At 46.1% G+C, this 26,192-nt stretch overlaps 1 non-coding gene across 1 annotated transcript; it reads right to left on the bottom strand.

Annotated features, from left to right (window-relative positions):
• Nucleotides 1–1,896: 1,896 nt before the first annotated feature.
• Trnat-ugu (transfer RNA threonine (anticodon UGU)) lies at nucleotides 1,897–1,970 on the bottom strand. The gene has a single exon. It is a non-coding gene; the product is annotated as a tRNA-Thr (tRNA).
• Nucleotides 1,971–26,192: the final 24,222 nt, after the last annotated feature.

The raw sequence follows: 26,192 nt of genomic DNA, 5'->3' as shown, positions 1-26,192 counted from the left end.
TATCCCAGAGTTGTCTCCCTCTGTCTCTGAGATCCGCTCTAATTTCCCTCCTTTGAAGTGCTATGAAAGTGGTTCACAGTACATCTACGCAGCCGAATGCAGTGGCTATTATGCCTCGCAGCCGACGTAAACAGCGTGTACTGTCGGACCACGCAGCGGCGCGCAATACAACCAAGTGTAAAGATTCAGTAGGAGCCTGGACCAGCCGCCCGCTCACGCATTTGCCACTGGACTTCGCGACGGACTGTGAAGCGTGACTGGTGGATTAGTCGTTGTGTTACGTTGCTATTTCTGTGTTTTGTCATATTACATGTTAACCGAGTGAAATCAGAGCTGCGCCTAGCTTCGCTGTATCAGTTTATACGTGACTCTTGTGCTGATATTGTGTTGCAGCGAAAAGTGCTATTAACCAGTTTACTTCTCCCTGGATATCGAACTGTTTTTAATGTGGCACCAGAATTTTCGAAAAGAATTGCCTTATTGTTTTTGAAGGCATTCCCTTTGTTGAGATACAAGTGGTTGAGTCTGGCAGAGGGATAGGCTATAGACATCTTAACCTCACCTTGGATATACTCTATCTGGTTACAGTCACAGAATAGACCCCTCGCGTTTTTATAAAGAGGAGATTATTTATTTTCTACGTAGGAGTTCTCGGGGTCTAATGTCGGGTGATGATTTTGACTGCGTTCTGCGTCCTGTTGATCAGCCTCCCCATTTTAATTATTGTCGGGATTTAAACGAACTGATACACTCGATGCACTTCAGAGATGTTTGGGAGTATAAACATCCGAAGCTGGTCATAATTTCACATTTTACTTCGATTTCTAGTAGCCGGATTGAACGATTCTACTCATCGGACTGGACGCGCGATCACATTCCTGCAGTCAGCCTTATCCCTGCTAGCTTTTCTGATCACTGTGCCTTGGCCGCTACTCTCCAACTTGATCGCCAACCGGTGAAACTGTCCCGTTCCCTGTGGACGTTAAATTCCGCTCACTTGGCAGATCCTTCCCTCGGTGATATGATACACGACGTGTCGGAGTATAGTCTTTGATCCGCTTGTGGGTACTCCACCACTCTGGACTAGTGCACTGTCCTAGCTAAACCGAAGCTCCGTCAATCTTAGATCACTTATTGTGCTCCTTGGGAGAAGGATTTTCGGAAAACTCATGAATTTTGTTATTCTTTTCTGCGCGACTATATGGCGGTGCGGATCGCGACCCCCTGCGGATTACACATATACCATGTACGAAAGCAAAGTTGTTGCAATTGAAGTGACTATAGATTGAAGGGTCGCCGGTGAGATCGAAACCACGGTCACAAGTGGCCGAGGAACTTGACTTCGTTATACTATCTGCTTCAGCATCAAGTTCGGCGTCGCCGCTGCTGCATTACTTCTGTTGCAGCAACTGACGGCCGTCAGCTGACAGCGAAAATTGACGTAGTTCATGCCCCATTCTCATCACACAGCAAACGGAAATTACGAATAGAAGCGATGAAATTAGTAAAATATTCGCGTGGATCTGTTATCAATTGCAGACTCCAGCTTTTCAAAAAAGATTTAATTTGCTTGGCTTGCAGGGAAATTATCGCCACATCGCGAAGTATTTAGCACATCACTGAAGTTGCTTTTCCTAATGATATTTACATGAAGGAATATAACTGTGGCATATGTGCCATCGCACTTTGCTAATAGTGCTTTTATTTTTTATGCTTTGAACGTGTTTATGACAGACAGTACCCTGTGGAATACACTGGTTCTCTTGTAGTATAAAAGTAAAAATCAAAGCAAAAATTCATATACTTGAAGTTATATGGTTTTCTGATAATTAATTGAAACCCTCAGCTGCCGACAGGTGGTGTTGACCTATCTTGATGGGGACAGCTGAAAATGTGTGCCCCAACCGGGACTCGAACCCGGGATCTCCTGCTTACATAGCAGACGCTCTATCCATCTGAGCTACCGAGGACACGGATGAATAGCACAGTGCATGTACGCCCGCATGCTTGTATGCAATGTTCTGGCGGTTACACCGGTGATTAATGTACCAGCATTTCACATTTGCGTATTAACCTGTGATCTTGCGATGTTAAGCACTTAAATATGTTACCTAGAAAAAAGTATTCCCAAAATTTCATTACTGTGCAAGAGCGAGAGATGTCCCATGAGACTTCCCTGACGCGCTCCTGTAGATAATCTTGCATCTGATGAATACTCGCCGTCGAGGACAACGTAGTAGGTTCTGTTACTTAAGAAATCTTCTAGCCATTCACATATCTTGGAACCTATTCCCTATGTTCGACCCTTCATTAACAGTCTGCAGTGGGCCACTGTGTCAAATGCTTTCCAAAAGTCTAGGAATATGAAATCTGCGTGTTGTCCTTCATCCATAGTTCGAAGTAAATAGTAACAGAAAAGGGCGAAGTGGAGGAATGTCGCGTGGAAAGGAAAGGAAGGTTAGGGTTTAACGTCCCGTCGACGACGAGGTTTTTAGAGACGGAGCATAATTCTTATTGGCAAAGGATGAAAAACAAAATCGGCAGCGCCCTTTCAAAGGAAATCATCCCGACAGCAGACTGCAGCGTTGTCGAGAAATCATGGAAAACTTAATATGGTTGGCCGGACGAGAATTTTAACTGCCATCCTCTGGAATGGGAATTCAGTGTGTTACCACCGAGCCACCTCACTCGATAGAGAAGCGTGTCGAGCAACTTTGCGATAGAAATTTCTCGAAGGACGGCAGTCGATTAATGATTAGGTGAAATGTTCAATGATGGAAAAGACTGTGGTCATCCCTCCACTATACACACGATTCAGAGAGCTTCGATATAGACGGCATTCCAATTTCATATCTTCCTTCTTATAGGTCGTTGCTGAGAACGTTACTACAATATGAAAAGAGGCGAAAGACCAATTTAGGAGACGTCGAGTCTGCCTGCACCTTCAGTCCACGGTATAGTGGCAGATTGCATTGAGAACAAGTACAAGGTACAGTTTCAGATCATAACTAATAGACGTTTCGTACTGTTGGCACTGGCGTCAACACATCTCGTTTGTAAAGAGCTAACAGCCAAACAGATCTAGAGGTGTTTAAACTTTTTTATTAATTTCCTCTTGTGAACATAGGTGTAGAAGATAATGCTGTAGCAGTTTACGTATATCGTGTTGTTTTTATTTTGTTCATGGTCCACACCGCACATTTTTTGCAGTGGGAAGTAATGTAGTGGAATATTCGGCTCAGGGGACTGATCTTAATAGAGCTAGATTCTGTAGGGTGGATTGTTACACCGATTGAGAGCCAAACTGCTGCACCGTTCTAAAACAGCTGCAGGTCTAGTCGTTGTGATGCAACTTACTGGGAAATCGGCGGCAGCTTTATAACTACACTGAAGCACCAAAGAAATTGGCATAGGCATGCGTATTCAAATACAGATATACGTAAACAAGCAGAATACGGCGCTACGGTCCGCAACGCCTATACAAGACAACAAGTGTCTGGCGCAGCTGTTAGATCGGTTACTACAATGACAGGTTATCAAGATTTAAGTGAGTCTGAACGTGGAGCCGTGTGGGATTAGTCGAGCGGTCTCAGGCGCTGCAGTCATAGACAGTGCGGCTGATCCCGGCGGAGGTTCGAGTCCTCCCTCGGGCATGGGTGTGTGTGTTTGTCCTTAGGATAATCTAAGTTAAGTAGTGTGTAAGCTTAGGGACTGATGGCCTTAGCAGTTAAGTCCCATAAGATTTCACACACATTCTCTCTGAACGTGGTGTTACAGTTGGCGCACGAGAAATGGGACACAGCATCTCCGAGGTAGCGATGAAATGGAATTTTCCCGTACGAGCACTTCACGAGTGAGCCGTGAATATCAGGAATCCGGTAAAACATCATATCTCTGACATTGGTAGGGCCGGAAAAAGATTCTTCAAGAACGGTGTCAACGAAGACTGAAGAGAATAGTTCAACGATACAACCCTCCCGCAAATTGCCGCAGATTTCAATGATGGGCTATCAACAAGAGTCAGCGTGCGAACCATACAACGAAACGTAATCGATATGGGCTTTTGGGGCCGAAGGCCCACTCGTGCAGCCTTGATGATTGCACGACACAATGCTTTACGCCTCGCCTGGGCCCGTCAACACCAACACTGTACTGTTGATGACCGGAAACATGTTGCCTGGTCGGACGAGTCTCGTTTCAAATTGTATCGAGCGGTTGGACGCGTACGGTCATGGCATGGAGACAACCTCATGAATCCGTGGACCCTGCATGTCAGCAGGGGATTGTGTGCATTTGGAGTGATATGAGACCCCTGATACGTCTAGATATGACTCTGACAGGTGACACGTACGTAAGCATCCTTTCTGATCACCTGCATCCATTCATGTCCATTGTGCATTCCGACGGATTTGGCCAATTCCAGGAAGGCAATGCGACACCCCACACGTCCAGAATTGCTATAGAGTGGCTCCAGGAACAATCTTCTGAGTTTGAACACTTCCGGTGGCCACCAAACTTCCCAGACATGAACGTTATTGAGCATATCTTGGATGTCTTGCAACGTGCTGTTCAGAAGAGATCTCTACTCCCTCGTACTCTTACGGATTTATGGACAGTCCTGCAGGAGTCATGGTGTTAGTTCCCTCCAGCACTACTTCAGACATTAGCTGAGTCCATGCTACGTCGTGTTGCGGCACTTCTGCGTGCTCGCGGGGGTCCTACACGATGTTAGGCAGGTATACCAGTTTCTTTGGCTCTTAAGTGTAATAGTCAGTTTATGATTGGCCCACATACTCCATCGTGTTGTTTTAGAGAAATCGATGAATTTCTGTATGCTACCGACTACGGTTTGTGTGGCCAATCTAGTAGGTAAGTAACAGAGATTACGTCGTCCTTTTGTGAGCATGCAGTCTGCTACTCCATACTAGCAGACTAGAGAGAGATGTTCTGGGTTCGGTGCATTCCAATTTTAGCTGTGGTGTCCCTGCACTGCAGGTATCGACTTAATCACTTATTGATGAGTAGTTGACTACTCCATCGAGTCTCGACACTATACATCGATCCGCCAACTACGAGGCCATGTTGAAAAGCAATGCCTCCGAAAATTTTATATGAAAACTCTTAAAGGTTTTTAAATAAAAAACGTTATTAACATTCTAAATCTTTATTCTTCATGTCTAGATATTTATTTCTTAACATAGTTATCCTGGCGACGAACACCTTTCTCCCAATGAGGGACCAGTTTGTTGATACTTTCACTGTAGAACGTTTGACCTTGTTGACGGAGCCAAGACCTCACCTCTGCTTGCACCACTTTATCATTATCAAAGCGATGTCCTCGACGGTGCTCTTTAAATTTTGGAAACATATGAAAATCGAATGGGGCCAAGTGGGGACTGAATGGAGGGAGGATGACCGAAGACAGTGAATCCAAGGCATTCGATTGTTGCAGATGTCGCAGCGCTCGTGTTTGGCATGGTATTGTCATACTGAAAAAGAGAGTGCTCCTTGTGTGGACGAACTCTTCGAATTCGAAACTCGATTATAGCACGCTGTTACTCAGGCTCGGAAATAGTTAGGTTACACACAGCCATGTTACATGCTACAGTTCGAAGCCCTCTAGCGATAGAGGGCAGTGAATACGTAGGCGAGAAGAGAAATATGTAGAACAATAATAATCTTTGTTTTATTTAAAAGCTTTAAGAGTTTTCACATAAAAAATTCGGAGACTTTACTTTTCAGCACGCAGTAGCAGAAATTCTTCAACTGTTCATCATACAGCGAGATGCAAAAGTCATGGGGTAGCGATATGCGTACGCAGAGTATAGAAGGGTCTGTCGGAGCTGCCATTTGTATGCAGGTGAGGCATGTGGAAAGGTTTCCTACGTGATTATGGCCGCACGACGGGAATTCGCAGACTTTGAACACGGAATGGTAGTTTGAGCTAGACAAATGGGACATCCCGCTTCAGAAATCGTTAGGAAATTCAATAGTCTGAGATCGACAATGTCAAGAGTGTCCCGAAATTACCACATTTGAGGTAGTACCTCTCTCAATGTAATGTATTGCGAATACATTGAAAGAAGGATCCTTTATTGTATGATTATATGATAGCGGAACAAACACTGGTAGCAGTTACTTCTGTAAAATATCTGGGAGTATGCGTACGGAACGATTTGAAGTGGAATGATCATATAAAATTAATTGTTGGTAAGGCGGGTACCAGGTTGAGATTCATTGGGAGAGTCCTTAGAAAATGTAGTCCATCAACAAAGGAGGTGGCTTACAAAACACTCGTTCGGCCTATACTTGAGTATTGCTCATCAGTGTGGGGTCCGTACCAGATCGGGTTGACGGAGGAGATAGAGAAGATCCAAAGAAGAGCGGCGCGTTTTGTCACAGGGTTATTTGGTAACCGTGATAGCGTTACGGAGATGTTTAGCAAACTCAAGTGGCAGACTGTGCAAGAGAGGCGCTCTGCATCGCGGTGTAGCTTGCTGTCCAGGTTTCGAGAGGGTGCGTTTCTGGATGAGGTATCGAATATATTGCTTCCCCCTACTTATACCTCCCGAGGAGATCACGAATGTAAAATTAGAGAGATTCGAGCGCGCACGGAGGCTTTCAGACAGTCGTTCTTCCCGCGAACCATACGCGACTGGAACAGGGAAGGGAGGTAATGACAGTGGCACGTAAAGTGCCCTCCGCCACACACCGTTGGGTGGCTTGCGGAGTATAAATGTAGACGTAGATGTAGACTACGGACAACACAGTGGCCGACGGCTTTTACTTAACGACCGAGAGCAGCGGGGCTTGTGTAGAATTGTCAGCGCTACCAGACAAGCAACAGTGGGTGTCATAACCGCAGAAATTAATGTGCGACGTACGACGAACGTACCCGTTAGGACAATGGGACGAAATTTGGCGTTAATTGGCTATGGCAGCAGACGGACGACGCGATTGCCTTTGCTAACAGCACGACACCGCCTGCAGCGCCTCTCCTACGCTCGTGACCATATCGGTTGGACCCCAGACGACTGGAAAACCATGGCCTGGGCAGATGCGTCCAGATTTCAGTTGAAAAGAATTGGATGGTAGGTTTCGAGTATGGCGCACACCCCAGAATCTAGGGACCCAAGTTGTCAACAAGGCACTGTGCAAGCTGGTGGTGGCTTCATAATGGTGTGGGCTGCGTTTACATGGAATGGTCTGGGTCCTCTGGTCCAACAGAACCAATCATTAACTGGAAATGTTTATGTTCGGCTACTTGGAGACCATTTGAAGCCATTCGTGGGCCCCATGTCCCCAAACAATGACGTCATGTCACTGGGGCACAACTGCTCGTGTTTGGCTTGAAGAACATTCTGGACAATTCGTTCGAATGATTTGGTCACCCACATCGCCCGACATGAATCCCAACGAACATTCATGGGACTTATTCAATAAGTCAGTTCGTGCACAAAATCCTGCAGCGCCAAAACTTTTGCAATTATGGACAGCTACAGAGGCAGCATGGCTGAACGTTTCGGCAGGGACTTCCACGGACTTGTTGAGTTCATGCCACATCGAGCTGCTGGATTACGCCGTGCAAGAGGGGCCCGACTCGATGTTAGGAGGTATCTCATGACTTTTGACACCTCAGTGTAAGATAAAGTCCGCGAGACATGTTTGTTGAATGACAAGAATAAACACAGTTGGAGGACAACTCTGTAAAATCTATTGGAAATCCTGTTGTCGATCTTCTGCTGTCCGACCAAGCAATGTGGCGCAGTGGTAAGACAATGGACTCGTATTTGGGAGGTTGGTGGTTCAATTACCCGTCCAACCCTTCAAGTTTAGGTTTTACTTGATTTGCCTAAACGGATAAGGACGAATACGGGAATCCAGGATGTTTGCAATGAAAAAGCACTGCCGATATCCTTTCCAAATCTGAGCTTGTGTTCCGTCCCTAATGACGTCTACGTTGACCGAACGTTAAACCCTAATATTCATTCCTCCTTCCTTTTTTGACTCTGCATTATTTACATAGCATTAGAAGTACGAGGTAGAGTGTCGACAGCGCGATTTGCAGCGGTTGGGGAGAGAGGTCGGACTCCCGCAGAGCCCCCGAGGATGCAGAACTCGACCCGGGAGCGGCGGGCCGCCAGCAGCGGGCTCCACATCGATTCCGCAGAGCGGCCAACAGGCTGCCCGCTGCAGTGTGCCACCCCTTCCCCAACCCTCACCCATTCAGCCGGGCCCCGCACCACAACAGCGCAAAAAACCCGCAGTACTACTCAGCGGGTTTCCCGGTCTCTTCCCACTGAGCTTTCGTTCCGCGTTTGTGGCTCGTTTGACAACGTTTTGGATTCATCATGCACCACGCTGTCGCAGACACTAACTGATCCATCCTCCTCCTTCCGCTCAAAATCATCAGTCACTTTCAAGCATTTATATTACTCGAGGTACATATAGTAGAACTAGCTAACTATTCCGGAACCAAAACCAGCTGCCGGTTGCCTGTTTAACGGTTTCTAGGGGCAACAAAAGTTTGATTTTCAACATTTCGACTACCGTAATTATTGACCGTATTTAAAAATTTAAAGTCTTGTCGTAATCTACTCATTAAAAGGTGTAATCTTATGTTAGAAGTTTGACACAACAACACAAGCATTGCAGTTAAAGACTGTGCGTTTGTCTTGAGGCAGCATTAACTAACAGCGCGCAAATACCCGGACTTTATTCATCCAGTACGGATGACTTCCAACAAACTTTATACATACGAGGGTTGGCGTGAAAGTAATACACCACTTTTTTTCTCACCCGAAAAGAATGCTACGAATGAAAAACGTTACGTATGTATTATTTGAAGTCTCCTAAGTAAGCGTGCCAAGTTTCCGTCTTTTCCGACACATAGCGTAGCTCCAGGACAGTTTCAAAATGGCGTATGTAGGTGATGTACGTTACAGGCAATGTGTCGTCATTGAATTTATCACTGCAGAGAAAGGAACTGTGGTTAACATTCACAATCGCTTGTGCAAAGTCTATCGCTGCGCACGGAGGGTGAGGTCATCAGAAGGCCGTTCGGCGGAGCTCCACGATTTGCAGCGGTCGGGGACACCATCCACGGCTGTAAGACCTGACATGTTGCAGTGAGCTGATGCTGTCATTCGCGAGGACATTAAAGGATGCCATTTGCGGAAGACATTTTGAGGACGATGAGGAGGTAATTCACGCAGTGAAGCACTGGCTCCGCCACCAGGACAAGGATTGGTACCGACAAGGCATACACGTCCTTGTTTCGCGCTGGAGGAAGGCTACACAACGGGAGGAGATTACGAGGAAAAATAGTGTGTGTAGATAAAACACAATTCTTTCGTGTGTGTAATTCTCTTTATGTTCAATAACGGATTGTTGAAGAAAAAATGCGGTGTATTGCTTTCTGGGCAACCCTCCTGTGCATTGTGTTAAACTGGGACCTAGAAACGACGGAGAGGCTTCCTCCCCAGCGAAAACCCAGGGTTCGGCCCCCAGTGGAACCCCCCCCCCCCCTCCCCCCGAGAACGTCACATACCAGACAAGTGTAACCCCAAATGTTTGTGTAGTAGAATAATTATGGTGTACGCGTTCGCGAAGACGGAGACAGTGTTTGTGCATAAATCGCTGACATAATGTAACTGAGGCGGAATAAGGGGAACCAGCCCTCATTCGCCGAGGTAGATGTAAAACTGCCTTAAAAACCATCCACAGGTTGGCCGGCAAACCGGTCCTCGACACTAATCCGGCAGGCGGATTCGTGTCGGGAACCGGTACGCCTTCCCGCTCGGGAAGCAGCGCGGTAGACCGCGCAGCTAGGCGGGCGGGCTGGCAACCCTCCTTATTTCAAACCTTTTCTTGCTGATACCAGCCCCCCCACCCCCGTACCCCCACAAAATGAAGAAAGCAAAAATGTTTATCAGTTACTAAAATTTCGCCTTTCATGCAGGAAGACTTCAGCAACACACATAACGTTTGTAATTTATTAATTCTTTGCTACCGACACTATTCTCAGCGCATTTTGCCGACAAAATCCACATATGGCACTGAATGTACCTGAAAAATTATATCATTGTGCGACACATAGTTCAGGCGATATTATGTCTGTGGTGTCACCGCCAGACACCACACTTGCTAGGTGGTAGCTTTAAATCGGCCGCAGTCCACTAGTACATGTCGGACCCGCATGTCGCCACTGTCAGGGATCGCAGACCGAGCGCCACCACATGGCAGGTCTCGAGATACGGACTAGCACTCGCCCCAGTTGTACGGACGACTTTGCTAGCGACTACACTGACGAAGCATTGCTCATTAGCTGAGCCAATAGTTAGAATAGCCTTCAGCTAAGTCAATGGCTATGACCTAGCAAGGCACCATTAGTAACATTGCATGTATCTAAAGAGTCTCACTTGTATCGCCACAATCTCCAGATGTACCAAAAGGATGGATTAAAGTTAAGTATTCCAGAAGCTACGTACTTTTCTTTATAGCATTCATTACGTCTCCTGTTTCAGATCTCACGCACCCTGCTTTGGCTTAGCGCATGCCTTTCGGCTTCCTCTCATTGTGTCTAGGCTGTCTTGTCTAGACACAACAATTTTTGGCGACGAGTCAACGGAAAGGGTCTTGTTCTTTCTAATTGCTTACATTTACTTGTGTCATGGCTTCGCTAGATGTACTGTCCGAATTTTATCGCTTGCAGAATCAGCAGACGCAGGCGTTATTGGATGCCCTTGGACAGCTCGTCCAGGGTCAACTTGCACTGCAAAACGATGCGGCCGCCGCCGCTTCACCGCTACCGCAGCCACAACTCGCAGTTGCACCGCCTTTTAGGCCGTTTGACCCAGCTAAGGAAACATGGACGGAGTGGTCCCGGCAGTTTGGATTTCATCTCGCCGCCTACAGAATTCAAGGTAACGAGCGGCAGCCTCATTTATTGGCGTGTGTAGCGGTGCAAACGTATCGTGTGATAGTGAAATTATTTCCCCGACACGACGTAGCAACTCTGTCCTACGAAGAAATTTTGTCGGCATTGGACGCCTATTTCAAAGAAACAGTAAATGTCGTTGCAAAAAGGTATACGTTCTTTCGTACAAAACGTACGGCCGGTTAAACTAATAGGGAGTGGGTTGCAACTTTGCAAGGCCTTACAAGGGATTGTGCTTTTGAGTGTGAATGTGGACTTCCTTATTCAGATACTATGGTCTGTGATGCAATAGCACAGAACGTTTCTGATGTTCGCATACGGAACAGATTTTGAAACTAGTTAATCCCTCACTTCAACAAGTGATAGACAAATTGGATAGACAAGACACGCTTGACTTTGCTCAGGAATCATTTGCAACTTCGCCAGCCGTGTGTAACATTAACTGGCCCGCCGGGCGCGCTGCACGGCCCGGTAAACTGCCCTCGCACACGTCCGCGCAGCTGCCGCCACACTCTAAACCAGGTGTGCCGCGCCAGCATACAAATGCAGTGAAATCATACCCGCGGTGTGCTACTAGACATTCGCGTGCCCGTCACGCCAAGCTATTTGTTTTTACTGTAGTAAGAAAGGACATGTTCAAAGTGTTTGCCAGAAAAAGCTCAGATCAGACAATCACAACCATTCCCGGCCCTTTGCTTCGCGCCGGAATCGAACCAAGAATACTCAGGCTCGTGAACCTTCGCCCATGGGCATTCATGTAGTTAATTCCACTTCGTCCAGTGCCACTGTCTCTAACAGTGACTGTGTTCGTCCCACAAAAACTGTGCGTCGACGTCGCCGGAAATCGCGTCAAGTCGCAAGTGCATCTGTACCAGTGTCAGTTCAAATTGCACACGACAGTCGCTCTTGTCGTCCGCAGGACAATAAACTTTTTGTAGATTTGGACTTTAATGGCAAGGTCATACCATTCCAGCTCGATACCGGAGCTGCTGTTTCATTGCTCAATCATGACACGTACAAACAACTGGGCAAACCTCCGTTGCGTACCGCAAATGTTCAGTTACATAGTTATTCAGGTCAGAATATCCCTGTGTTAGGACAGTGCACTCTTCTTGCAACATACAAGGGACAAACAAAACTTGTGTCATTTTACGTTCTTCGTTCTTCTACTGCAGTGAACTTGTTTGGTTTAGATTTATTTCAGTTGTTTAACATGTCTATAGTAAATCAGGTCCTATCAGTGAATCAGACTGTGCCTTCCGCCAGTGTTTCTCGGCTATGTGAAGAATTTGCAGACATTTTTGCACCGGGCCTTGGTTGCGCTAAGAATTATGAAGCACATTTGGAACTGAAAGTAAACGCGCAACCGAAATTTTTCCGAGCGCGCAATGTTCCCCACACATTGCGTGATGAGGTCGCAAGAACATTACACGATTTCGAATCACAAGGTGTGAGTGAATGTGCGCAATGCCTCTTCCCTTTCAGCTCCGCTTCATCGCTTACGCCGTACAGGTGTTCCGTTCGTCTGGACGACGGAATGCGAACGCGCCTTTCGCCAGTTGAAATCGGCGTTGCTTTCAAATACTTGCCTTACGCCATTCGATCCCCAGAAACCCCTTTTGTTGATGGTAGATGTATCGGATTTCGGGATCGGTGCTGTGCTTGCGCACAATGATGTGTCGCATGATCGCCCTATTGCCTTTGCGTCCAAATTGCTCTCGTCTGCGCAAAGAAATTATTCACAGATAGAGAAAGAAGCTTTGGCTCTCGTGTTTGGTGTTACTAAGTTCCATGATTTCTTGTATGGTCGTCACTTTACCATCATCACAGACCACAAACCTTTGACGTCGCTTTTTCATCCGAACAAGCCTGTACCTCCGCGTACAGCACAGAATTTCATTCGCTGGTCTATTTTCCTCTCGCAGTACCGCTACGATATCTTGTATCGGTCCACTGCTAAGCACGGAAATGCTGATGCGTTGTCCCGTTTGCCTGTTGCTGAGGATAGAGCATTCGATTCTTCCGAACTTGCTTGCATGTTCATTGATTCGGCAACCGATGAAATGGTCGAATCGTTTCCGATTGATTTTCGTCGCGTAGCTACAGCCACAGCTGCTGACCTGGTCCTTGCTACCGTTTTGCGTTTTGTTGCTACGCAATGGCCTTTGTCAAAGTCTCGGATAGAGGATCCGTTGGTTCGCCGATGTTTTGCTCTCAAGGAGAGACTTTTTGTTCGACGTGGTGTTTTGTTGTTGCTTTCTGATAATGATCAGTCCAGAGTCGTGGTCCCACGTTCGTTACAGTCCTCTGTTTTACGGCTTCTTCACCAAGGACATTGGGGTATAGTGCGAACGAAACAACTTGCTCGTCAGCACTGTACTTGGTTCGGAATCGATGCTGCGATTACGAATATGTTCTTCTTGCATGGCGTGTGCCGAACAACAATCCGCGCCGCCGCGGAAAGTCTTTGCATGGCCGAAAGCCACTTCCCCTTGGCAACGCTTGCACATCGATTTTGCTGGTCCATTCTGGAATGCTCGATGGTTGGTTCTGGTAGATGCCTTCAGTAATTTTCCTTTTGTTGTCCGGATGTCTTCCACGACGTCAACTGCCACCATCAAAGCGTTGTCTGCTATCTTTTGCATTGAAGGTCTTCCGCAGACTATTGTTTCCGACAATGGCCCACAATTCATGTCCGCAGAATTTCAGTCATTCTGCCAGGCCAATGGTATTCAACATCTGACATCCGCGCCGTTTTCGCCTCAGTTAAACGGTGCCGCTGAACAATTGGTCCGGACTTTCAAGTCACAGATGTTGAAGTTGAAAGAGTCGCATTCTCGGGAGGACGCGTTGTTGCTCTTTTTGTCATCGTATCGCTCTCAGCCCCGAGATGGTCGCTCGCCGGCTGAGTTGCTCCACGGTCGTCCTCATCGAACCTTGATGTATTTGCTGCACCCACCGCATCAGGTTCCTTGGCAGCGGCAGACTTCTGCTTTTGCTCCAGGCGACGTTGTATTCTATCGCAACTATCGAGGTTCGCGGCGTTGGCTCGCAGGGAGCATTCTTCGCTGCCTCGGCCGCGCGATGTATTTGGTTTTGGGGGCCTCTGGTGAGGTGCGTCGGCATCTCAATCAGCTGCGCCTCTGTCGTCGCACGGGTTCTGCAGCTCCCCGTCTGCTTTCAGCGACGGTGCCGTCCGGTCAGCGCCCTGGGGACCCATCTACTGGCTCGCCTCATCCCCAGGTGTTACCGACGATGCCTTCCATTTTGCCCCATGGCGACGCGCCGCCGCCGCCGCCGCCGCCTGTTCTCCCGCCGGCGCCGCCCGCAGTGGACGCCTCGCTGCCGCCGCCAAGCGCCTCCCTGGGTCACGCGCCGCCGATCGCTTCCCGTGACCAGCCGTCCTCCGCCATCGAACTCTTGCCCGCTCCGGACCACATGGCGTCTTGGCGCGTCGGGTACCCCGACGCAATGGAGGTCGACCCTTCGGCCCCTCCTGTCTCTTTACGGGCGCATACACCGCATGTTGACGTGCACCCTGGACTAGGTTTTCAGGCGTTTCCTAGATCCCCTCGGACCGAATGGCCGGGTGCGGGTGGCACAGCCGCGCCTGTTGTTAGGCTCCCCACCTCATCGCATACGTCAACATGGGGTCCTCCCCACGGCGGGCGGAAGCCTTATAACACGACCGTTCGCCAATTTGCGGGGGAGGAATGTGGTGTCACCGCCAGACACCACACTTGCTAGGTGGTAGCTTTAAATCGGCCGCGGTCCACTAGTACATGTCGGACCCGCGTGTCGCCACTGTCAGGGATCGCAGACCGAGCGCCACCACAAGGCAGGTCTCGAGATACGGACTAGCACTCGCCCCAGTTGTACGGACGACTTTGCTAGCGACTACACTGACGAAGCATTGCTCATTAGCCGAGCCAATAGTTAGAATAACCTTCAGCTAAGTCAATGGCTACGACCTAGCAAGGCGCCATTAGTAACATTGCATGTATCTAAAGAGTCTCACTTGTATCGCCACAATCTCCAGATGTACCAAAAGGATGGATTAAAGTTAAGTATTCCAGAAGCTACGTACTTTTCTTTATAGCATTCATTACGTCTCCTGTTTCAGACCTCACGCACCCTGCTTTGGCTTAGCGCGTGCCTTTCGGCTTCCTCTCATTGTGTCTAGGCTGTCTTGTCTAGACACAACAATGTCAAAAGCATATAGCGTGAAAAACTCGCTTTTGCATAGAATGGCGCGGAGTAAAGCTACAACATCAGACAAGACGTTTTAGTTTATTTCTTATTCACTACTAACTCTATTCGCAACCCACTTTGCAGAGAATATCTACATATATCACTGAATGTCCCTGCAAAATTATATCATTGTTCGACACAAAGTTCAGGAGACGTCATAAACAATGAGATGCGAGAAAAAATGGACTACAAATTACCAAGAGTATATTCATCTAGTGTTTCATAATACTCGTAAGAGCAGGTAGCGACTTCCGACAAACTTTAAAGCATAGTTTCACATCTTTTCTTTACTTTTTCTCGCTTATATGCCTAACGTCAAATATTTAACACATTAACTCAAAGTAATTAGCAGTTTGAAGCTGTTTTATCCATGGGTGTTCGATTTTTTAAAGAAACGGGTATTTACTGCTTTTTTACTACCCTCTACAGTAACAGAAAACAGCGAAATATGCAATACTGCATGAGCCGCGACAAGTGTTGTCGTGAAACCTCAGAAGTGACACCGGACAAAATGTTAGTTACCCACTTAGAAGACACACAGATCGCTTTAGAGCCCTGTACATGATGTAGAGTTAGTACCAGACATGGTGGTTGAGGTGGTTTGTATGTCCATTGAATGTCCAAGCGGTTTACATCTACATAATACTCCGCAAGTCACCTGGGGCGGGGGGGGGGGGGGGAGGGGTGGAGGGTACTTTTGGTATCACTAACTGATCCCCCCTACTAATTGTCGCGAAGCATTTGTGTTGGCCCTAATTTCTAGAAATTTCTCGTCGTCGTCATTATGGGAGGTGTACTTAGGAGGAAGTAGAATGTTGTACCAGTCTTCCCAGAGACAGCTCTCTCGAAATTTCAAAAGTAAACCTCTCCGTGATGTACAACATCTCTCTTGTAACTTCTGGAAATGGAGTTTGTTTAGCAACGCGGTAACACTCTCGCGTCGACTAAACAATCCCGTGACGAAACGCGCCGCTCCTCGTCGGATATTCACTATCTCTTCTGTCAGTCCTACATAGTAAGTATCCTATATTGATGAATTAAAGCCCAAGAATCGGTAGAACAAGCGCCTTATAAGCCACTTCCTCTGTGGATGAGTTACATTTCCTTAACATTTTTCCGTTGAATCTCAGTCTAGCATCTATTGTTAATACTGTATCCTTTATGTGGTCATTCCACTTAATGTTGCTGTGGATAGTTACTCCTAGATATTTTACGGTCGATACTGTTTCCATAAATCTGTCATCAGTTGTGTACAGTTGTGAATTTGTTTTCCTATGTACGCGCAATATGTTACATTTATTTTGTTTGCGGTCAACTGCCAGAGCCTGCACCATTCAACAATCTTCTGCAGATCATTGTGCAGATCGATATTGCCTTCTGGCGTTGCTACTTTGTTATAGACAACGGCTTCATCTGCGAACACGGGAGCATCCGACGATTTCTATTAGATCATCTGTATGCATTGTAAACAGTAACTGTCCGATCACTCTTCCTTGAGGTACTCCAGAAATTACGACTACATCTGTCGCTTCTGTTCCGTTAAGAGCGATTGGTTGAGTTCTGTCTGCATGGAAGTCTTCAGCCCAGTCGCAAATCTGGTCCGCGACTTGATAAACTCGTATTTTTTCCACTAAACGACGGTGTGCGACGGTGTCAAATGCCTTCCTGAAGTGAAGGAACACGGCAGTAACGTGAGCGCTATTGTCTACAGCGCTATGGGTCTCATGGAGGAACAGAGCGAGCTGAGTTTCACATCTCTGTTTGTGGAATCCATGTCGACTTTTATAGAGGACATTGTCGTTCTTGAGATATGTCATAATTCTTGGGCATTAAACATATTTCATAATTCTCCAACAGACTGACTTCAACCATATAGGCCTATAATTATGTGCATCTGACTTACGACCCTTCTTGAAAACGGGAATGACCTTCGCTTTTTTCCATTCGCTAGCTACCCTTCGTTGCTCCTGCGATCCATGAAGAAAGGCTGCCAGAAGGAGAGCAAGATTGTCTCATAATCTTTGTAGAATCTTATAGGTAACTCATCTGGTCCCGATGCCTCTCCACTTCTAACTGATTGTAGTTGCCTTTCTGTTCCGCGATCCGTTATCTGAATATTTGCCATTTCGACGTTCGTACGGTGATTGAAAGGAGAGACTGTGCTACGATCTTCCGCAGCGAAACAATTTCGGAAGACCGAAATCAGCATTTTGGCCTTATCTCTGTTACGGAATCATCGTGGTAAGATGAGTCGCCGGCCGCGGTGGTCTCGCGGTTCTAGGCGCTCAGTCCGGAACCGCGTGACTGCTACGGTCGCAGGTTCGAATCCTGCCTCGGGCATGGATGTGTGTGATGTCCTTAGGTTAGTTAGGTGTAAGTAGTTCTAAGTTCTAGGGGACTGATGACCATAGATGTTAAGTCCCATAGTGCTCAGAGCCATTTGAACCATTTTTTTAAGATGAGTCGATGTCGAGAAGTGGAAGAAAGGAGCTATCGTGTTTTACGTCTCCATGACAACACCGTGAATGAAGTTGCCCGGTTTGTTGCTGCATCCACGCGGAGTGTTCAAAGTGTCTCCAACGAAGCGAATGTACCACACGCAGCCGCGTAATGCGGCGCTAAGAAAAGTCGCCGTAAAAATATCCTAACAGTGACCGGGTACGAGTCTCATGACAGGTCATTGACAGCTGGTTTTACATCCGAAAGGAATTGCTGCTTTCAGCAAATGAAGGCCCACGCCAGCTAGTTACCTAGAGAACATTGCGAAGGGAACTGCGTGCAGTGGACATTTAGAGTCAAATGTTCAAATGTGTGCGAATCCCTAAGGGACCCAACTGCTGAGGTCATCGGTCCCTAGACACTAACTTATGCTAAGAACAAAACACACACCCATGCCCGAGGGAGGACTCGAACCTTCGGCGGTAGGGGCCGCGCAATCCGTGGCGTGGCGCCTCAAACCGCGCGGCCACTCCGCGCGGCTTTTAGAATCAAGCATCTCGCAAAGGCCATTGCTTATAACGGCGTGTCTTCAGTTGAGCAAACAACACAGAGACTGGACAGTAGCTGAGTGGTTGCGTGTACTGTGTTCCGATGACCTGTGACTTTGCCTCTTTTGAAATAATACAAGGCGTCGACTGTATTGGCGGCCCAGTGAAGAGTTTAACCAGTAATGTGCGGAGGGTGTAGTTCAGGCTGGAAGTGGTTATTTCGTGCAATGAATTGTGGTTCAGCACGATATGTCATACCTGAAGAGACTAGTGGAAGCTTTTCCTGGCCGAATTGAAGCCAGTATCAGTGCTAGAGCCAGCGGTAGGCGGCATTAGCATTATGTCTCCTGAGGGTGAATAAATTTTCGTCCGGTGTACTTATTAACTCCGTTCACGTCTGAGGACTTGTACAATATTATTAAATATGCTCCGCAAAAAAAATTCTGTGGATGGATGCGTTACCTGTAAAGTTTTCTTTTTGCCAAATGCTGATACATTATGGGAGACGAGTTCACTAATATCTACAGGGTACGATATGTCATACCTGAAGAGACTAGTGGAAGCCTGTATTATTCTGATGACAATGCACTGCGGCGACCACAGCCCTTACGAAACACGTCAGACGATTTCGCAATTGCGAGTAATGACTATCATCAGCTGTAAAATGAAATGCCGACAATGAAAATTTGTGCCGGACAGGAAATCGAACACGGAATTCCCCCTTATCGCGAGCGGTTGCCTTATCATTTGCCTATCCATGCACGACTCACGGCCAGACCCAAACTTCGTAGACGTATGGTTGACGACATATGGAAATTGGGTCTGGACGTGAGTCGTGTATGGATAGCCAAATGGTAAGGCGATTCCCTGTCCGCCACAAATTTTCATTGTCGTCATTCCATTCTACAGCTGATGGTGCTCATTATTCGCAATTGCGAATTCGTCTGATGTGAATATCTACAGGGTGGTCAGAAACAGTCTCAAAAGTTTGTAAGGATGTTGCAGGGTAGGTTGTTCTAAGGAATCATTGCTGAGAGACAAAATCGATAACGTTGCACCGTTTCCGAGTTTACTAGCATTGAAGTTAGTCAATCAGGCCGTTGCGCGCAAATTCAAGCGACCCGACAGAGACGGTGTCGCTAAACATGTCCATCGTGTAGTTTTCCAAAACCGAGCAAGAGAGCAATGCAAAAATTGGACATCGAACGGAATTAAGGATCGAACCCTAGTCAAAGTCTGAACAGTCGCCGGCCGGAGTGGCCGAGCGGTTCTAGGCGCTACAGTCTGGAACTGCGCGACCGCTACGGTCGCAGGTTCGAATCCTGCCTTGGGCAAGGATGCGTGTGATGTCCTTAGCTTAGTTAGGTTTAAGTAGTTCAAAGTTCTATGGGACTCATGATCTCAGCAGTTAAGTCCCATAGTGCTCAGAGCCATTTGAACCATTTTTTTCTGAACAGTCTCGTGCACTATCATCTGCGCTATGAGAACAACTCACACGACTTGTAAAAGGCGGTCCGCTTGAATTCGCGCGTGCAACCATCTGATTGGCTAACTTCAATGATAATTAACTCGAAAACGGCGTACATATCGAATTTTTTTCCTAACGATTATTTCTCAGCGCAACCTACCCTGCAACCCCCATACAAGCTTTTCAGGCTGTTTCTGACCATCCTGTATGACGAACTGTTACGCGTCAGTCAAATATCAACGCAATTCACAGAGGTTTGATTTTGCTGAGGGCGTGATAAATGTCATCAACAACTCCGTCCACGGAAGAGGAACAAAAATTCAAGCTAAGGACACCTGTGTGAGCAACGCGTGATCAAACAGCGTTGTCCCTTGTCTTCTTAACGTTATGCCATCACGAGAGAATCACCACTGAATACACACATATGCATGTAACGTGAGCATTGTGTTGTACAGCACCGAAACTGTACGAATAGCAGAGAAAATGGTTAGCCGTTAACTAGAACACCAGTGGGGCCGTCGTAAATGCAGCACAATAAGCCTTACTAGTCTTAGGACCAGTGGGGCAGCAGTTACAAGACTGGCTAAAACGAGTGAATAATAAACTCCAACTGGAAACGGCATTATGCTTTGTTCTCAAAAAATTACGCATCGAAAGTAGCATTTCAAGAAGTGTAATGTCGTGATTGTAATTAGAGACTAACACTTGCGCAATTTAGATCGAAAACAAACTTATGTTTCTCGCAAAAATATTTCATCTGTAGTACCATGGTCTGCATGGAGCATCAACATTTTTAAATCTCCTTTTACGAATAGCGCTTCACCATACAACATGGGGGACTCACAATCCCGAGAGCGATCAGTCCGGCACTCTGTCTGAGGCAAGCATAGTGGATTTTAGAAGCCGGAAAAGGTACCGTCTCCATACGTTAGTTCACCAGGTAAAATATCAGACACTCCCTCTGGGCGCTCTAAAGCGCTGTAGATGGCGTAGAACTGGTCATATGACGCAACACCGCTGACACGTCGTTCGAGTGAAGCTGTGTGTCTGTCCCAGTCGGCTGTATGGAAACAGCACAGTGGGTCATGTGGAGACGCGACAAAATCGCAAGCGGAAACTATCGTGTCTGCACATGTGCCTGGCCACTCCGTGAATGAAGTTGCCCCATTTGCTGATGTAGCAATGCGGACTGTCTAGGATGTCTACAAGGAACGGTGTATAGTATTCTGCTGCATCGATTTTCGATAGGTTACCACAGGAATTGAAATTTCGTAACAGTAATCCTCGCACAAATCAAGTCTAAACTGAAGAATTTCTTTGTGGATCATTCCTTCTATTCTGTCTGGGAGTTCCTGAACAAAAATGCTAATTCCAGTGTCGTATTTTTGATTATGGTAATACACTCTAAGAAAAGAAAAAAACATGCACCACGAAGGAATTTTCAGAATCGAACGGAAATCGGTACATGTGATGTGCATGTACAGCCAAACAAATGTTTACAGTTTCAGAAAAATTTCATGATTTATTCGAGAGAAAGAGCTTCACAAATTGAGCAAGTCAATAACGCGTTGGTCTACCTTCGGCCCAAACGAAAGCAGTTGTTGAATGTCCTCATGAGGGACATAGTGCCATATTCTTTCCAATTGGCGCGTTATATGATCAAAATCTCGATCTGGTTGGAGCCCCCTGCCCATAATGCTCCAAACGTTCTCAACTGGGGAGAGATCCGGCGACCCCACTGGCCAAGGTAGGTTTTGGCAAGCATGAAGACAAGTAGTGGAAAGTCTCACCGTGTGCGGTGCTGAAATGTAAGTCCAGGATGGCATGCCATGAAGGGCAACAATACAAGACGTAGAATATTGTCGACGTGCCACTGGGCTGTAAGGGGCCCAGATGACCAGATGATCAAAGGAGTACTGCTGTGAAATGAAATAGCATCGCAGACCGTCACTCCTGGTTGACAGGCCGTACAGCAGGCGACATTCAAGCTGGTACTCCACCCCTCTCCGGGGTGTCTCCAGTCACGTCTTTGATCTGCAATCTCATTGGCTGGAAATTATTTGAAGAAAAACCTTTATCCCTATTAAAATATTATCGGATAATCGAGTTCCTGTAGATTCCTTTAGAACACATTCCCATTAACGGGAAGCAGGAGCGATAATTTGCATCTCTTTATACAGCATCTTACGTCCGCCAGTAAGACAGTTTTTTGCTACTGTGGATACCTGTGGCTGCAACAAAGGATTGTGACCATTCTGCTTAAGAAGTACTTTAAGACGATCCAGTTCCTGTAGGCAATTTTCTGAGTCGGAAATGGCATAAGCTCTATTTACCGAAGTCCCCAGGACCCCTGTGCGTTGGTGTGATAGACGCTAGCTGGTCGCATGTAGATAACGATCAGTATGTGTGGGTGTACGATACACACTATGCCCGAAAGTCCCTCGTCATTTCTGTGAACCAAAACATCAAGGAAAGGAAGTTTTCCATCCTTTCCAACTTCCATCGAAAGTAGATAATACTATGTAGACAATTAAAATGTTCTAAAAAACAGTTCAAAACCATACAAGTATCATTGCCGTATCTCAAAAGCAGGTGGGTTGAAGAAACAAAATCATGAGCGCCATATCTTCTGAGGCTTCCATAAAAGGAATAGCGACTATGGGGGAAAGAGGCCTTTTCATAGCTCAAAATAGGTATCATTAAATAAGAATACGTCGGTGTCAGCACATGACGTCATAACTTGGTTGTTTTCTCGTCAAGTTCATCGCCATTTAACAACGGGAACTCTTCAAGAGGAACTCGGATAAAAAGTGATGCAACATCAAAGCTAACAAGCACGTCTGAAGGACCAAGGCATAAAAACTTCCGCCGGATAAAATCTTGAATTAGAAATGTGCTGTTCACATTTTCAAACATAATGACTGAGAACAGACACTAATTATTTGGCTAAATTGTAGGTAGAAGCATCCAAACTGCTCCTAATTGGACGAAGAGGAATCCCACGCTTGTGAACCTTAGGTAAATCGTATACAAGCTCGGGAGAACAGCAGCTCCAGGGTGAAGATTTTTAAGCAGCTCATCAGGTATGGAGCTTTTCGTAAGATGTGAAAGAGTCTTCCGTTTTATTCGTTGCGTAGGGTCATTCGGCATTCGATATGCCGAGCCCTCCAATAAAAGATTCATTTTGCCAAATAATCTTCACGTGAGAGAAGAACCGTGGCATCTCTCATGCTCCGGATGGCCGCCCTTTCACGAGATGAAATACTGTTGCGTGAGGGTGGTGCTCGACGGAGCTTTTTGTTGACCACCTGCCTGATTTCCTCCGCCCAGTCCTCAGGACAGCGGAGCACGGTGTATTCAGCTGGACAAATGAAATAAGTAATAGGAACACTCTTCTGTGAGGGAGCAAAATTTAAGCCTTTCTCCATGACTGATCCATTTCGTTATTAGTGAGATTAATCACAATCGCTCGACGGGTGGCGTCATGGGATATGCTAAGTTGAGCACAAAGTTGATAAAACTTAGACGAATGTTTACTGACAGCGCTCCCCTGCCCAAGAAGAACTATTATTCTCAAGACGAGGACGACAGCAGAGATGAAATCTCCAAATGCAAATATTGTAAATCTTGGGATATAGGATCCAGTTGTCTACGAGTAAAACGAATGCGTTCAGGTACTAGAACAAAACTGGCACTTTTCTTAAAATTAATTAGTCGTCTTCGTCTCAACATAATGAGCAATTCTAGCAAATTAAGGACTAATACTTTCATTACGGCATCACAGTAAAAACACAAGTGCACTCAGCAGCTTTCCTTTCTTTTTGCGAAGTTTATCTAACTCCTCTACAAAATGAATCATCTCACCCCAATGAAGACTCCTGATATGATTACCCAGACTTTCCCGGATTCCTCTTGAAGAATTCCTGTTGTTAATTGGTGAGAAACTTGACGATGAAACAACCAACCATGTGCTGACATCGACGTATTTCTTATTTAATGATACATATTTTGAGCAAATTGACAAGTGGCTACGGGGGCCCTTTATCCCCCATAGTCGCTATTCTTTTTATGAAAGACTTTGCAGATGTAGAGCTCAGGACTTCGTTTCTTAAAACCACCTGTTTTTGGAGATACGGCAGTGATACTTTTATGGTATAACCTCATGGAATTGATACTTTGAATCGGTTTTCAGATAACTTTAATTGACTCCAGCCCAGTATCTAATTTAGGGTGGAGTTTGAGAAGGACGACAAACATTTTTTTTCTTGATAATTTGGTTCACGACAATGCTGATGGGACTTCGGGGCATAGTGTATATCGTAAACCCACGCATACTGATCGTTATCTTCATGCTCCCAGCTGTCATCCATCACACCAATGCACAGGTATCTTTCGGACTTCGGTGAAGAGGGCTTATCCATTTCCGACGCAGAAAAGTTGGTACAGGATTTGGATCATTATAAGTTGTTTTTCAGCAGAATGGTTGTACTGACCAACAAATACGTTGTGCTCTTCAGTTCGTACCGCTGGGGGAGCCATTAAAGGATGCTTGTAAATCTGTAGCTTTTCCACATTTTCTGTCAGTATACCAAGAAAATATGACATTAAAAGTGTTTTTGTGCCACTGGCTAACATAAGAGCCCATCTTGGATCAGTAAAGGAGAGTTTGGGACTGAGAGAACCCGGAGTATACAAAATTCCATGTAATTGTGGGATGGCTTATATTGGCCAAACTATCCGTACTGCTCAGGACTGGTGTGTAGTACTCCATCGCCACACTCGTTTGTTCCAGCCAGAGAATTCCGCAGTGGTAGAATACTGTCTTAATGAGGAATATAAGACTTTATATAATAAGAGGCAAACGATCGCTCGTGCTTTCCGCTACTGGGAATGTGCTCTAGAGGAAAAATAATTCTTTGAAATTCGATATCCAGTAATACTATTAATACGGATAAGGGATTCCCTTCTAAGTAAGGCACAGAATCCGAATTTATCTTGTATTAAACAGGTTTTATGTTGGACAAGCGGAACGAAGCTTCACAATTCAGTTTAAAGAATATACGAGTAACTGTGAAAGCAACCAGTCAAGCTTGTACTTACACCTAAAGAACCAAAACAATACAGCAGAACACATCGAAAATGGTGTAAAATTCTACATGCAATACCTAAAGGCCCTGCTGTGACCATTTCGGAAGAATTGGAAATTTGCATACATACGAATAAATATCCCAACGGCAATGTCAACGAACAAAGCGATTTGAAACACAGAAATTATTCAGAAAACCTACTGAAATTTTAGAAAAAGAAAACGAATAAAAACGAAATGTTACACAAAAGCAATAGACAACGTTTAACTGCAGTTAACAAGAGAATTATTCTATCTGTGATATACAAGCACCATCTGTCACCTTCTGGGACACTATTCATTCTGTAAACATAAAGCATCTTAGGAGCGAGAACTCTCATGTTATATGTCAAAAACAGCATTGTATACAGACGAAATTACGTCGTTCATACAAATTGTCACCAGACAAATATCCGCTTTAAGATTCATTATGAACATCACTCCACCTACACACAAGTAAAATTGTAACAAGTTTCTATGAATCACACAAAGACGTAAGTGAGCTGCATTACTTGTAAAATCAACATGTACACTTAACAATGGCAAGCAGGCGAAACAAGCTTGTAGTGAAGAAATACAACTAGCACAAGCTAAATAAAATATTTTGCAGCTAAATTGGGAATCAGTTTATATAAAAATAATCCTACATTGTCGGACGAGGAAGGAGATCTACAGAAAAACGCGGTAGTGCGCGATTAGCTGGAGTGGGGCGTATAGGCGATTTTCCCTACACTACTAAGTATATATTTTGTTGTTTAAACCCTCTTTATCTCAGAACCATCACAACAAACTGGTAAAGAAGTAATGCAATGGTCACACACTTCGAACACTTACTTCTTCGCTGAACATCACTGATGATCACGCCTTCTTTCTGTAGATGGACACACGTCCACGGCCCAGTCGCATTAATGTGAGCACCGCCTATGTTCCACGTCGACGTGCCACAACAATTCACAGACGGCAAGTGGCAGCACTAGCAGTGGAGGGTATATAAAGCGTGTCGGAGGGACGCCGGAAACAGCGCAGTCATTGTAATGCGGAAACAGAGCAGTTTATCTGACGTCGCAAAGGACATGATCACTGGCTTTCGGCCCAAGGATGAAACATTTATGAAACGATAAAGTTTGGAAATTGTTCGCGTGCCGCCCTGGTTAAAGTTTATGGCAAAATGGCGCTATCCAAAACCGACCCCGAGACAACTATAGTGCACCATGGGCCGTCTATAGCAGGGGTGAACGACAGCTGCGGAGATTTGTACGCGCGAATAGATGTGCAACTATAGAGCAACTGACCGTCCAGGTGGACCAAAGGGCTACCAACAAGTGCCTCCTCAACGACCGTTTAGTGAACGTTGCCTCCGCAGCAGACACCTGGTTCATGCTGTTGCGACGAAGGCTAGAAATTGCACAGTGCCGTAACTGG

This window comes from Schistocerca serialis, chromosome 3 (genome assembly GCF_023864345.2).
Source record: "Schistocerca serialis cubense isolate TAMUIC-IGC-003099 chromosome 3, iqSchSeri2.2, whole genome shotgun sequence".
NCBI lineage: Eukaryota > Metazoa > Arthropoda > Insecta > Orthoptera > Acrididae > Schistocerca > Schistocerca serialis.
This window is presented reverse-complemented; position numbering and strand designations above follow the sequence as displayed.